At 21.6% G+C, this 14,140-nt stretch overlaps 1 protein-coding gene across 1 annotated transcript in view; it reads right to left on the reverse strand.

Annotated features, from left to right (window-relative positions):
• Positions 1-14,140, reverse strand: part of LOC122498626 (allatostatin C-like) — a 68,220-nt gene that overhangs the window by 34,046 nt on the left and 20,034 nt on the right. The gene's annotated exons all lie outside the window — the stretch shown is intronic.

A 14,140-nucleotide genomic window follows, 5' to 3' on the forward strand; every position in this document is an offset into this window, starting at 1 on the left:
AATTTCCTTCTAAGCATATATTTAGCTAAAAAGAATTGTCTGAAATAATTATTTGTCTAAATAAAAATTGTTGGCTAAATATACATTTCATTGAATTTATCTTTAGCTTAACAAAAAATGATTGTAATCATTATTTTGCTGAATAAACATTTTTGGTAAAATATAAATTTGGTTGAATTTAAATTTATCTCAATAAGAAGTATTTTTGTCTGAAATAATTATTTGTCCAGTTGAATGTATATTTAGCTAATTAAACATTGTCTGAAATAATTAATTGGCTGAATGAAAAATTTTGACTACATGAAAAATTTGGTTGAATGCATATTTAGCGCAATAAAATTTTTTTTATCTGAAATAATTATTTGGCTAAATAAAAATTTTTGGCTAAATACAAATTTAATTAAATGCATATTTAGCTCAATAAAAACTGTCTAAAATAATTCATTGTCTGAATGAACAATTTTGGCTTAATATAAATTTGGTAGAAAGTATTTTTAGCTCAATAAAAATTGTCTGAAATAATTATTTGGCTATATAAGAATTGTTGGCTAAATGTAAATTTGGTTTAATGTATATTTAATTCAATAAAAATTCACCAAAATAATTATTTGGCTTAATACAAAATTTTGACTAATTAAAATTTGGTTGAATGTAAATTTAGTTCAAAATTTAAAAATAAATTGTAATATAATAAATAAATAAATTAATTAAATGAATTAAGACATAAATAAATATATAAATAAATAAATGACGTATCAGGTAAATAATAAAGTAATTAAACAAAAAATATACGATCAACGCATTGCCAGAACAAAAATCGTCGTTTCAGTGGAATAATCCGCGTGTAGTCAGACAATAGGTGAAACTTTAAAGAAGAAACTCTCTTGTGAAGGAAATTCGACGAAAGTCACTTTTCTGTTTTAATTTAAAAAGTGTGGAGAAAGTTTTTAAGTTTCTTTTTAAAAAAGAAGAAAGAAAAAAACACGAGTCGTTTGCATCGTATGAAATTTTATATTAAGTGACACTTAAACACACAACAAAGTAAATTCTACTTTCCTGGCAGGAAATAATACGAGGAAAGAGATGAAAAAAGCTCTAATACGAGAAAATTCTCTTAAATTGATTTTCTTATCCTCTCAACAAGAAATTTTTTATTTTTGTTAATTGAGGGTAAATATTTATTTATTAATTTTTTTTATTTGTTTATTTATTCACTATTTACTGTTATTTAAATCTGTTTATTGTTTATGTATTTATTTATTTCTAAATAAATTTATAAATATCTTCTTATTGTTTATTTATTTAATATTTGCTATCTGTTGTTTAGTAATTTTTTTTGTATTATTTTTTATTTTGTTTTTTATTTATTATTTATTTTTATTCATTTTTATTCATTTTTATTTATTTTACTTATTTTTACATTATTTTTATAACTTATTCATTATTATTTATTTTATTCTATTTATTTAAAAATTATATAATAGAAATGAATTTTATTTTTTAAACAAAAATTTTATTTAGTTATAAATAGCTTAGCTATCTATTTTTCCTAATTTTAACCATAAATAGTTTATGGAAAACTGTAATTAAAAAAATGATAAAATTTCTTCTTGGATTTTTTTATATTTTCTAATCACACGAGAAAATATTATTGTATATTTAGAAAATATTTATAAACGAAAAGTTTCAATTGAAATGTTTTCTAAACTTTATAGAAATGGAAAATTTTAATAATAACAAAATTTTCATTTCAAAAGCAAAGAAATAGTTATATAAGTTGAAATATAGAACATAATAAATAAAGAAATAGAAAATTTTCTAAAAATAATAATGAAACTTTTGAAATAAAATCAATCTAGTAATAACTATCTATACTTTTATGAAATAAAAAACAAATGCTTACAAACAGATTTATCTTTGATTTAAAAAAATATTTACCTAACTCAAAGAAAATTTTCTCCTCCAGTGAATTTCAACTTGAAGGAAAAATTTTCAATTTAATTAATATTTTCTTTTCATTTATTCTTTCACATTTAATCGATTAATTTAATTAACTTGAATATCCAGTTGATATTTTTTATTTGTTTATTTACTGTTTTTTCTTTCAATTTGAAAAAAATGACTATAGCTTTCTTTTCACTTTCATTCTTTTCATTTATTATTATTATAATTTTTTTTTTTTTGCAAAAGAAAAAGAGTGTCATTTTTTTTAATCACTTTATCCTTTGCTGCTTTGTAACTTTTGGATCACGCATCCTTCGGTAAGGAATCTTGTTTCTGGATATCTCATTACGGTTGGACAAATGGAATAACCTCTGCTATTTCCGGTGTCTTTGGTCTTCTAAAAGGCTTAGAAAAGGCAGCTTTTAATTGGAACTGACCACCATTTATCCCACCCCTCATCAAACAAATACGATCCCTCTCGTCCTTTCGCGCAAAACGACATTGGATTGCAGGATTTTGTTGCTTTTCTAACAAGAAGAGTGAGAGAGAGAGGAGACTTTTTCAAAAGAATTTTTTTCATTCTACTGGAAAAGCAATAGAGTCCTTTCTTTATATTCTATATTTGTTTGTTTGTTTATTTATTTACTTAATGAATTTTTTTATTTAATTTTACATTTACTGTGGTAATTTTTAATTTATTTTACAATATTTAATGTGTTTTTTTTATTAATTTTATATTTTGTTGTTTTTTGCTTCCTCATAAAGGAAGCCTTATAGTGATGTCGATTTCCGAATTTTCTAGAATCAATTATTTTTACAAATTTTCAAGTGTAGTATATATAATTCGTCGAGAGGAACAAATGTCCGGATGTATGTGTGTATGTGTGTGTGTGTGTGTGTATGTCACCGATTCTTGTGGACAAATTTTCTCTAACACGTCTTGACGGATTTTGATAAAATTTTGTAGGTGTATTACGGTCATGAATACTAAAAATCAGACAGAAGGATTTTCAAAAATATCAAAAAAAAAATTTTTTTCAACAATTTTTTAATTTTTGAAAAAATTAATTTTTGGATTTTTTAAAATAACTTTTTTCTATATTAAAATTTTCATTAATTCATGTCAAAATTGCATTCCTGACATAAAAACGAATCGATTCATGTATATAAAGTATATATTTTATTCAAATTTATAGAATTAATAAATATTTTAATTTTTCACAAAAAATTGAAATTTTGTATTTTTTGAAATTTTATCTTAACACTTTAAAATAATTATTCTAAAATAAAAAATTAAACGATTAGTATATATTATATTGAGGAAGCTTAATGATCATGAAATGAACAACTTGTTTAATTTAATTTTATATCTGTGCTTTGGAAATCATTTTATAATAAATGTATTTTTTTATTTAATTTAAAACTATAGCATAACTTAGTTTAATTTTAAATACCATGTTAGTTACAAACACTTTCTTTTTGAAAAATTAAAATTGATTATTTTTTAAAAATTATAATTTTTAATATAATTTTCAAAAATAGGATTATATTTCAAAATAATTTTTAAAAGTAATAAAATTAAATGCTTTTAAATAGAAAATTTATTTTAATGAAATTTGACATAATTTTTAATTGTTTCAATTTTTAATATGACTTTCGGGAATTCAATTATCTTCAAAAAAATGTTCAATTACAATTTTTCAAAAACCTAATTTTCTCTTAGAATTTCTACATTAAATTGTTTAAAAATTCAATAATTTTCTTTAAACAAATATTTAAAAACTTATTGTTATTTATTTTAATTGCAATTTCGCAAATAATTTTATTGTTAAACCATTTGAAATTGAATTATTTCTATAAAAATTACAACTGCAATTTTTTCAAAAGTCAATTATTTTTTTAGAATGTTCGAATAAAATTATTCAAAAATTTAATAATTTTGAAAGGAAAATAATATATTAATGATTTTTTCTAAGTAAACATTTAAATATATTAAGAAGATTTCAATTTAAAAACCTTTTAAATTTCAATTATTTCTTAAAATATTTCTGTTATTTCACTTTTTTAATATTCAATTATATTTTTCAAAATTTAAACTGAAATTATTTTCTAAATAATTTCTTATTATTAGAATTCAACTAGGATTATTATTGAATTATTTAAATACAAAATTTTTTGTAAAATTTAATTATTTTCCAACTGTTTAGTTACAATTTTAAAAAAAATACAATAATATTTGAAAATAATTGTTTAAAGTGATAAAATAAAATGGTTTGAAATATAAAATTTATTTCAATGAAATTTGAGAAAATTTTTCCTATTTTTCCAATTTTTAAAAAATATTTTCGGGAGTTCAATAAATTTGCAATAAAAAGTCTCTAACTTCACGTGAGGACAGAATATTTTGATTATTATTATTATAAAATAAAATAATAATAATAATCGGATTTTATTATTTTATTGTTAAATTTTACAAAATTAGTAATAATTAATTAACAGAAATTTGTAGCATGAAAGGAGCAGAATAAAAAGAATAAAAACATTTTTGAAAAAAGGTTTAGAAATTATAATTTTTTTTTTGTATTGAATAGAAATTAGAAAATGATGTAGAAATGTTTGAAATAGAAGAAATAGATAAAAAAAGAATAAAAAATAAAAAGGGAAAAAAAAATCATCAACGCTTTTTTTTGCAGCTTCAAAATTAATTGTGAGAGAAAAGGCAAAAAGAAAAAAAGAAAAAAGCGATGAACCATAATTATCCACGTGTTTTGAATTGTATTTAATACGTATGTATGTAAATATAAATACAGTTCACCAGTTCACCTTCTAAAATATTAAGTTTGCAATCAAACATTTTCAATAGGGATTTTGTTGAAAATTAGGATTCCTGTCTCAAATGACAAAATAAACTTTCATTTGATTTGGTTTCATATCATGTCCGGCCTGACTAAAATTGGTAGGACGTTCAGGTTCGTTTCCAACACGAAACCTAATTAAGTGTGGAGAGTTTAGTTTCCTATCTATCAGAAAATAAAACAATTAACAGAAAATCCAAACTTGTCATTTTGATTTAGCACATATTGTGTATATATGTGAAATTTATCGTTTATGCGTTGTATATAGTATACAGAAGCAGTCTCAGGTGAATATTTTTAACTATCATGGACGAGAATAATCAAAATAAAAATAATCTTTTATTGAATTTAATATCAATAAAGTAATTAAATTATTATTAATATTACTAATTTATTAATTGTTCCGTATTATCTTTATTATTATTATTATTATCTTTTTTTATCTTTATTATTCCGTATAATTCTAAACCGATTCAACAGTTTTAATATAAAACCCAAATGGCTTTTTTCACCCCTTCTACTCTAATAAAGTTTGAAATAAAAAAACATTAAAAGAATTTACAAGTGAAAGTTTTTACAAAAATTATTTTTGAATATTTGTAGGAATAATTTTTGGGAATATTTTTATAGAAGAATTTATTGTTGAAAAATTGGTCTCAAGAATTCAATTATTTTCAAAAGTATAATAAAATTCTTATCAGAAATTCAATTATGGTCAAAAGAGTTTAAAAAAATTATCGTCAAAATTTCAATTATTAAATAAATATTAAAATTTTTCTCCAAAATTCAATTATTTTCAAAAATTTTAATGAAATTCTTTTTAACAAATTCAATTTTTTTTTTCAAAAATTCTCCTCCAGTCAATGATTTTCAATATCTACTATTTTAATAAAATTTTCCAAAAGAAATGAATTATTTTAAAATTTTTTTTATAAATTTCTTCGCAATAATTTTATTATTTTAAAAAATATTCAATTTATGTTTACAAAGATTCAATTATTTTTATAAATATGTAATACAATTTTTTACAGGGATTCAATTATTATTTTCATAAATAATAAAACTCATAGCAGAATTTCAATTATTTTTGATAGAATTTTAATCGAATTCCTCGAAAAATGAAGTTATTCTTAAAAATTTTATTAAAATTCGTCCAAAGAATTCAATTATTTAAAAATTTGTTAATAAAATTCTTTATGAGAATTCAATTTTGAGAAACTTTCAATTATTCAATAAATTATTTATTTTTGTATTAAAAATAATTAGGTATTTAAAAAGAAATATTATTAAAAAATTCGTCTCAAGAATTCAATTATTTTTAAAAGTAATAAAATTCTTATCAGAAATTCAATTATGGTCAAAAGTTTAAAAAAAGTTATAGTCAAATTTTCAATTATTTTTATAAATATTAAAATTTTTCTCTAAAATTCAATTATTTACAAAAATTTTAATAAAATTCTTGACAAAATTTCAATTATTTTCAAAAACTTTTCTCAATTCAATCAAATTTTTTTTACAGAGATTCAATTATTTTTAATACATTTTTAATCTAATTTCTCGAAAAATGAAATTATTCTTAAAAATTTTATTGAAATTCGTCAAAAGAATTTTAATTACCTATTTAAAAATTTGTTGATAAAATTTTTTAAATGAGAGTTCAATGTTAAAAAACATTCAAATCTTCAATAAATTATTTTTTTTTGTATTTAAACAATTGAATTGTAGAATTTTCTAATAATAATTGATTCAAATTTGAATTTCAGTTAAAATTTTAGATAATAATTGAGTTTTCAAAAGGTTTCAAATTATAATCTTTGAATGTTTGAATTTTTCATACTTTTAACTTAAAATTGTGTAGATTTAATTTTTTTGTAAAAGTTCAATTGAATTTTTTTTAAGTTATTTGAAGTTTTTATTTTCTAATATATATTTGATTGAAGAATTTCCGAATACCTGAATAATCGATGAAATTTCGTAAAATTGAATTGTAAACAAAAGAATTTGAAAATTTTCAAAGAAATTTTTCAGAAATTATTAATAATTTAATTAATTTACACTTTATAAAGAAGAATTTTAGTTTAAAATTCGGGAAAACAATAATTGAATTAAAATAATGAAAGTAATTTTGAATAAGTTACAGTAACAATATTCTGATAATATATAAAATAATGATTTTATCAGTCGGTAAAATTAATTAATTTATCAGTCGAAGACTCGGAGTAATTGATTTCTTTATGTTTTATAACAATTTTTTAGAAGTTGTTTAATTTCAAAAAGGTTAGAATTAAAAATTTTGTAAAATATAAATGTAGTTTTGAAAACCTGGAAAAATTCCGTTTTTTAACCTATGGAAAACCTGGAAAAGTCAGGGAATTTGAAATGAGCAAAAGCGTGGCAACCCTGTATTTAATATTCCAGAATATTATTGAAACACTTGGAATATTTTACAATAATAAATTTATAAAATCCTTATTTTATTTTTTTTTAATATTCTTGTCTAAATTTTTGTAATACTTTTTTAATATTCTTACAAAATTATCCTGTAATATTCTTGTGATATTCTTTTAATATTTCTATAAATATCCTGGTAAATATTCTTGTGAATATTCTTCTAATATTTTCCTAAGTATTCCTGTAAATATTCTTTTAATATTCTCGTAAATATTATTGTGAATTTTTCTAAACTATCAAAAATATTCTTGTAATATTTTTGCGAAAATTATTCTTTTTCAGAATTTAAGTGCAATATTTCACGAATATAAAAATAGAAATATGAAAAATAGAAAAAAAACTAATTGCGTTCCATATAATTTATATAATGAAATAAAAAATCTCCAAATCTTATAAAACAAAAGTAAAAAATACTCCTTGTAGATTTACTACTTTTTTTTCTATTCTCTAATGCCTTCTGTTTTATTACTTGAAACAGCTGCGCAATCCATATAAAATGAGCATATTTCTGTGATACCAGCAACTAAAATTAACTGATACATCTCCATATTAAACTTGAATCGCATCTGCTTAAGAACTCAAAAAAAAGCATGAAAAAAAGAGAAAAAATTATGAGAAGAAGGAGAGAAAACGAGAGAAAAAAGGGAAAAAAATAAAAAAAGAGAAAAAAGAGAAAAAATTAGAGAAAAAAAATAGGGAAAAAAATAGAAAGCTTATTTCGAGAGAGTGGCTAATTATAAAGTAACAATGTTTTGCTTTTTATACGGATTATAAAATCGTTTTTGGTTCTCATGAGTAATGTTAATTGAGATACACATTGAATTTATACTAGTTCCACTTTCGGAAAATGCAATTGTCTTCCATCACATAAATTACAAATGTCCTTTTCCTTCCTCGCAATAATTACTTCACGACTTGTAAAGAAAAATATATATTATAACAATTCTTATCTTTCAGAAAATATTAACAGCAGTTAACAGCATATAGTAGAAAGTTAATTATATATAAATTCAAGATGAAATTTATAAAAATTTTGGCAAATTCATTTTTTTTTTCTAAAGTAGACGAAAGAAAAAATTAATAATTCTCATTGAGTAAAAAATTTTAATTCCCAGTTTTCTAATTTTTATAAATATAATTACTTTTTCCGCAACATTATTCTCTTCTTGTTCTTTTATCTTTATTCTCTTTTTTCTGTAAATCTAAATTTAATAGAAATTCTTTCAAGATTTTGTTCTTTTCCTTCAAAGACATTTTAATTAAGGGAAATTTTTATTTAGTTCCTAAAGTTTCGAATGTGCAAATGAACGACGATAATATTTTTTGATAATAATTAAAATAATTTGATTCTTTTGAATATTTTATTCAATTTGAATTTTACTAGAAAACAGGTACTGTTTTTTATATTTTTATTTATTTTGTACTTTTTCTTTAATACATTCATCTCTCGATATTTGATTCAAATAACCGATTATTTGACTATTATTAATTATCAATAATGAAAAATAATAATTTTTTTTCCAGTGTCATGAAAAAAATAAATTTACAAAATTTCAATGAAATATTCCTATAATACTTTCATGGAATATTTTAATATTATTCCAAACGTCGAACAGTTTAATATTTTCTAAAATGGGAATGGAATACTCCAGAGGAATATTCTTAATGTCCCAATGGAATATTTTCATGCTATTAACATAACTAATTATTATTTTATTTATTATTATTAATTTATTAAACACTTTTTCCTAAAATTAAAATTATTACCTAAACGATTTGTTTTCGCGCACTTTTATCAAAAGTAATAATTCTAGAAGAAGAATGATCAAAATTGCATTATTGAAGCGAAAAAAAAAACCCCTTGAAGGATAACATTTAAATTCGCGAAAATATATATATAAAGAAAAGAAATACTTTCCATGTTCAATTCACGAACGTTTGTCGATGATTTATTTTTCTCTAAATTTAAAAAAAAAAATGCGAACGTTGAAAGAAAAAGAAATAGCGAGAAAACATGTGAATACAAATGTGATATTTAGAAATCTCGTATTCCTAAAGATATAGGGGAGTGTATTTTCAGGAGGGTTTTCAAATAAAACAAAAATTGTATCATCTGTGGGTTTCTTTTGCTCAAATTGTTAACAATTTTCAAAAAAAAAAAAAGAAAAAAAAAGAAAAAAGTTGTAATAATAATAATAATAATAATAATAATAATAATAATAATAATAATAATAATAATTTGGTCGATAACTTCTCTCTATAATATTGAAATAACAACAATTGTCTCACGATTGTAACAATATAAAATTTTTCCTTACTTTTCTCAATTGATTCCCATATAATCTCATTCATGATGTATAAAATTACATTTTACTGTAATAAAGATACCTCTAGGATTTAAGATATAATTTATTCACAACTCAGGATTTAATAATAATTTTAATTTTATACACAATCCCCCGTGGGAATAATTTTAATTTTACTTCGCGTTGGATTAATATATTATTTCTGAAATTGAATTTTATAAAAAGAAGAGACATTCTTCCAGTAAATAATTATTATTATGAACACAATATCTCGTAAATACAAAGTGGAATATTCTACACTGGAAGAAAAAATTTATTTGATTCCACTAACCGATTACTTAATAAAATTAATAATTATTAATCAATTTTAAAGTAATAATAAATAATAATAATAAAAATTATTATTATTTGTCTTTTTATTTTCTTACAGAAATAGAAATAAATGAATAATTGACGATGGTCGTAGTCGTTAAGGCACGTGAATTAGTGAGTGAAACTTAGGGTCAGTGGTTCGATCCCCAACGGTCAGAGATCATAGAAATAAATAAATTATTATCACTAATATTTTTCTCTACCGTATTAATAAATTATGAATTTGCTTTGAAATAAATAATTGTACTTGCTATATAACCCCAATAGCACAAAATATTCCATTCACATTCCTGGGATATTCCATACACAATTTAAGGAATATTCAAATGTCCGATCTTTTGAATATTCCTTTGGAATATTATAGGAATTTATTATTCCATTCGAATATTGTAATTGGAATGTAGAAGGTCCTGTTTGCGAAAATAAATAAAAAATAAAAGATTTCAGAAAATAATTTTTTGTCCTACCTGCACGGAAAGTATGTCATTTCGGGCACTTAAGGCGGGCGCAAAGTAACACATTACGCCCGGGAGTGGGGGAAGCGGGCGGAAAAGTATTTTGCGCCCGCTTGTATGACATCAGCGGGCGGTAAAGTATTTTCCGCCCGCTTCCCCTACCACCGAGCGGGCGGAAAAGTATTTTGCGCCCGCTTGTTAATTATTCGATTTTCTTCATTAAAATGCGACATTTTCGACTTTCTTTTTAAGTTGACTATAGAACTGCAAATATTTTGAACTTGTTTTATTTTACCTTTAAAAATTTGCAAGTTTTTTTTATTTTCTCTAAAAAAACTTATGAGACATTTGGTTTTGTTCCCATTTCGTTTATCAAAATTGTCAATTTTAAAAGTTCTTGTTTCAGTTTTGTTTAATTATTAATTACTACGTTCTAAATAAATACTATGTTTCCAGAATACATTATTTTTTTATTTCTATTTTAAAACTTCTATCATTATAAGACTTCATTCGATATAATGTTTATATAGAGCTTAATTTTTAACTAATATGAGCGTTTAATCGTGCGTGCCCTCAATGCCATACTTTCCATGCAGTTAGGACAAAAAATTATGTTCGCATCATGGGCGCAAAGGTGATTACGACTTTGGCGAAATTTCGGGACCTCGGGGACACTTTCGCTCCCTCGGCTTCGCCTCGGGCGCGAAATTGTGTCCCCTCGGTCCCTTCATTTCGCCATCGTCGCAATCACCTATTTTGCGCCCTTGTTACGAAAATAACTATTTTTGGAATAATTTTTTACATTCTAAATAAACAATTTTTTAATATTAGAAAAGAATTCTTTAAATGTAATAAATATTTTTTGTCATCTTTTCTGAAAAAAGAATTTTGGAATATCAACCTCCATGCGTTAATAACTATATTGGATTGAGGAAAAAAAGTTTTTCGAATTGATTAAAACTTTTCAAACTAGATAGTGATTTTCTTTTGACCACTTTTTTTTTCTTGTGAAAAATTTCTCAAACGACTGACAAGAGTTTTATAGATATGCGCGCAAGTCAAGCGTCAGATGTATACCGGCTGCTACATTCGCATAAAAGTATCGGATAACTTTTCGTGTAGTATGTCAGCATATTCTCGACCTTATAATTTAATACCTACGTTCCATAAAAAGAGGAGAGAAAAAAAAGTTAACGAAATAGAATTTTTCAAATTTGTTACATTTCTTAACACTGCGTATCACCAGTGCCACGGAATATTTCATTCAATAAAAAATAAATTAATAAAAATTATTAATTAATTAAAATTTTACAATAGAATATTCCATTGGAATATTTTCAACTATCTAGATTTTAATTAGTAAAACTGTTGACTAATTTACTTTTGAATACTTAGTTGAATATTTACTTTTGAATGAAAATTTACTTTTGAATTAGTAAATTTTATAAAATTTCTACTAATTTATTATTAATTTTTTTTTAAATATTTAAAAATTTATTAGTAATTCAAAAGGAAAAAGTCAGTCACTAATTTGAATTAGTAAACTTTATAATTAATTTAGTAAATTTTTAGTATTTCAAATTTAGAGAGAATATTCCAATAGAATTATTCATAGGGAATATTTTTGCATTATTTTTGTTTATGAATCACAATTTTTTTAACAAAATTATTATTTTGTTTTAGAAAAAGAAGAAAAATATCTGCACAATTTCTATTTTTAATTGAATTTTTTTTTTCATAAAAATTATTTTCATCATTTTAATTCAATTATTATTTTCTTGAATTTTAAATTATTTTTTATGAAAATAATAATTGAATTCCTTAAAAAAATTGTATTATTTATAAAAATAATTGATATCCTGTGAAATTTTTATTATTTATGAAAATAATTAAATGTTTGCATACAATTTTATTAAATTTTTTTTTTAAATAATTGAATTCTTTTTGAGAAATTTTATTAAAATAGTAGATATTGAAAGTCATTGAAATAAGAAAAGTTTTTGAAAATAATTGAAATTAGGACAAGAATTTTTTTTGACATTTATGAAAATAATTGAACTTTGGACAAGAATTTTGTTATTTATGAAGATAATTGGAATTTTTTTACAAGAATTTTTTTTCAAATTTTGAACATGGTTGAATTTTATAAGAAGAGTTTTATTTTTTTTCTTTTGAAAATAATTGAATTTCTGCAAATATTTGTAATTTCTCCAAAATTGAATTTTTTTAGTGTTTTCAACAAAAATTTAAATTAGAAAATTTTTAAATTCTATTATTTTTAAAATTGTTAATTTTATTTTTAAAAAACGCAGTAACAAGTTAGAATTGTTGCTAGTATTTTCAATAATTGAAAAGAAATATTTTTGTTAATTTGAAGGGAATATTTTCACAATGATTTAGTTGGAATATTTTTAATTATTCAAAGAAAATATTTTCTATAATTCACGTGGAATATTTTTTAACAATTCACGTGGAATATTGTTAATAATCCAAAATGGAATTATAATTTCAATAATTCAATTTCACGAATTCCAATGAAATATTTTGTTAATATTATTGAAATGGAATATTTTTAATACTTCAAAAGGAATATTTTTATAAATTCGAAGGAGATATTTACAATAATTCAGTTTTGGAATATTTTTCATTATTCAAAGGAAATATTTTCTATAATACAAAATGGAATATTTTTAATAATTCGAAGGGAATATTTTCACAATGATTCAGATGGAATATTTTTAATTTTTAAAAGAAAATATTTTCTATAATTTACGTGGAATATTTTTAATAATTCAAAGTATTTTGAAATAGAAATATTTTCAATAATTGAAAAGGAATATTATTAGTTATTCATAGAAAGTATTTTTAATCATTTTTTTAAAGGAATTATTTTTAATTATTTAAAGGAAATATTTTCTTATAATGCAAGTGGAATAATTCCAATAACTTTAAATAATATTTTCAATAATTCAAAAGGAATATTTTCAATGATTTAGCTTTGGAATATTTTTAATTATTTAAAGGAAATATTTTCTATAATTCAAAATGGAATATTTTCTATAATTCAAGTGGAATATTTTCAATAACTTTGAATGGAATATTTTTATTAATTCGAAGGGAATATTTTCAATAATTAAAAAAGGGAATATTTTCAATAAATCAAAAAGGGAATATTTTGAAATATTAGCAAAATTCATATGTACACAAGAAAACGGTTTAAATGTCAAATATTCTATTTTGCTGATCACTATGTTAAAATAAATATTATATAGATATCATTATGTATATTATATAAAAGAAGAGTGTAATTAATACAATTTTTCATCAGTGCTCAATGATTTATCGTACACACAAATATGAGAAAAGTAGTCAATTTTAAAATGAAATTGCCTAAAGCTTTAAATTGCTAATATTCACGTGTCAACGATTAACCAGTAATTTGTGCAGCTATATGCAATTATCGCACACCGCGCATACTGTGACAGTGAAGTTCAAATAGCATTTTAGAACTGGTCGGAATTGAGCAAATTTCGATGAAACCATTGTATTATCATTTGATTATCTTTCTGATATTAATGAAACCAATTAAATCGATTTTAAACGAACAAAAGTACCATTATTTGAATCTGAGGATAATTATACTTCAAAAGAAATTTCTCTATTACATTAAATCTTCTAACAGATATATATTATATCTATTTTATTTTTAAATCTTTAAAAATACATTTTTAAATATTTAAGTAAATATAAAAAAATA

This window comes from Leptopilina heterotoma, unplaced genomic scaffold (genome assembly GCF_015476425.1).
Source record: "Leptopilina heterotoma isolate Lh14 unplaced genomic scaffold, ASM1547642v1 Lhet_10, whole genome shotgun sequence".
Lineage (NCBI taxonomy): Eukaryota > Metazoa > Arthropoda > Insecta > Hymenoptera > Figitidae > Leptopilina > Leptopilina heterotoma.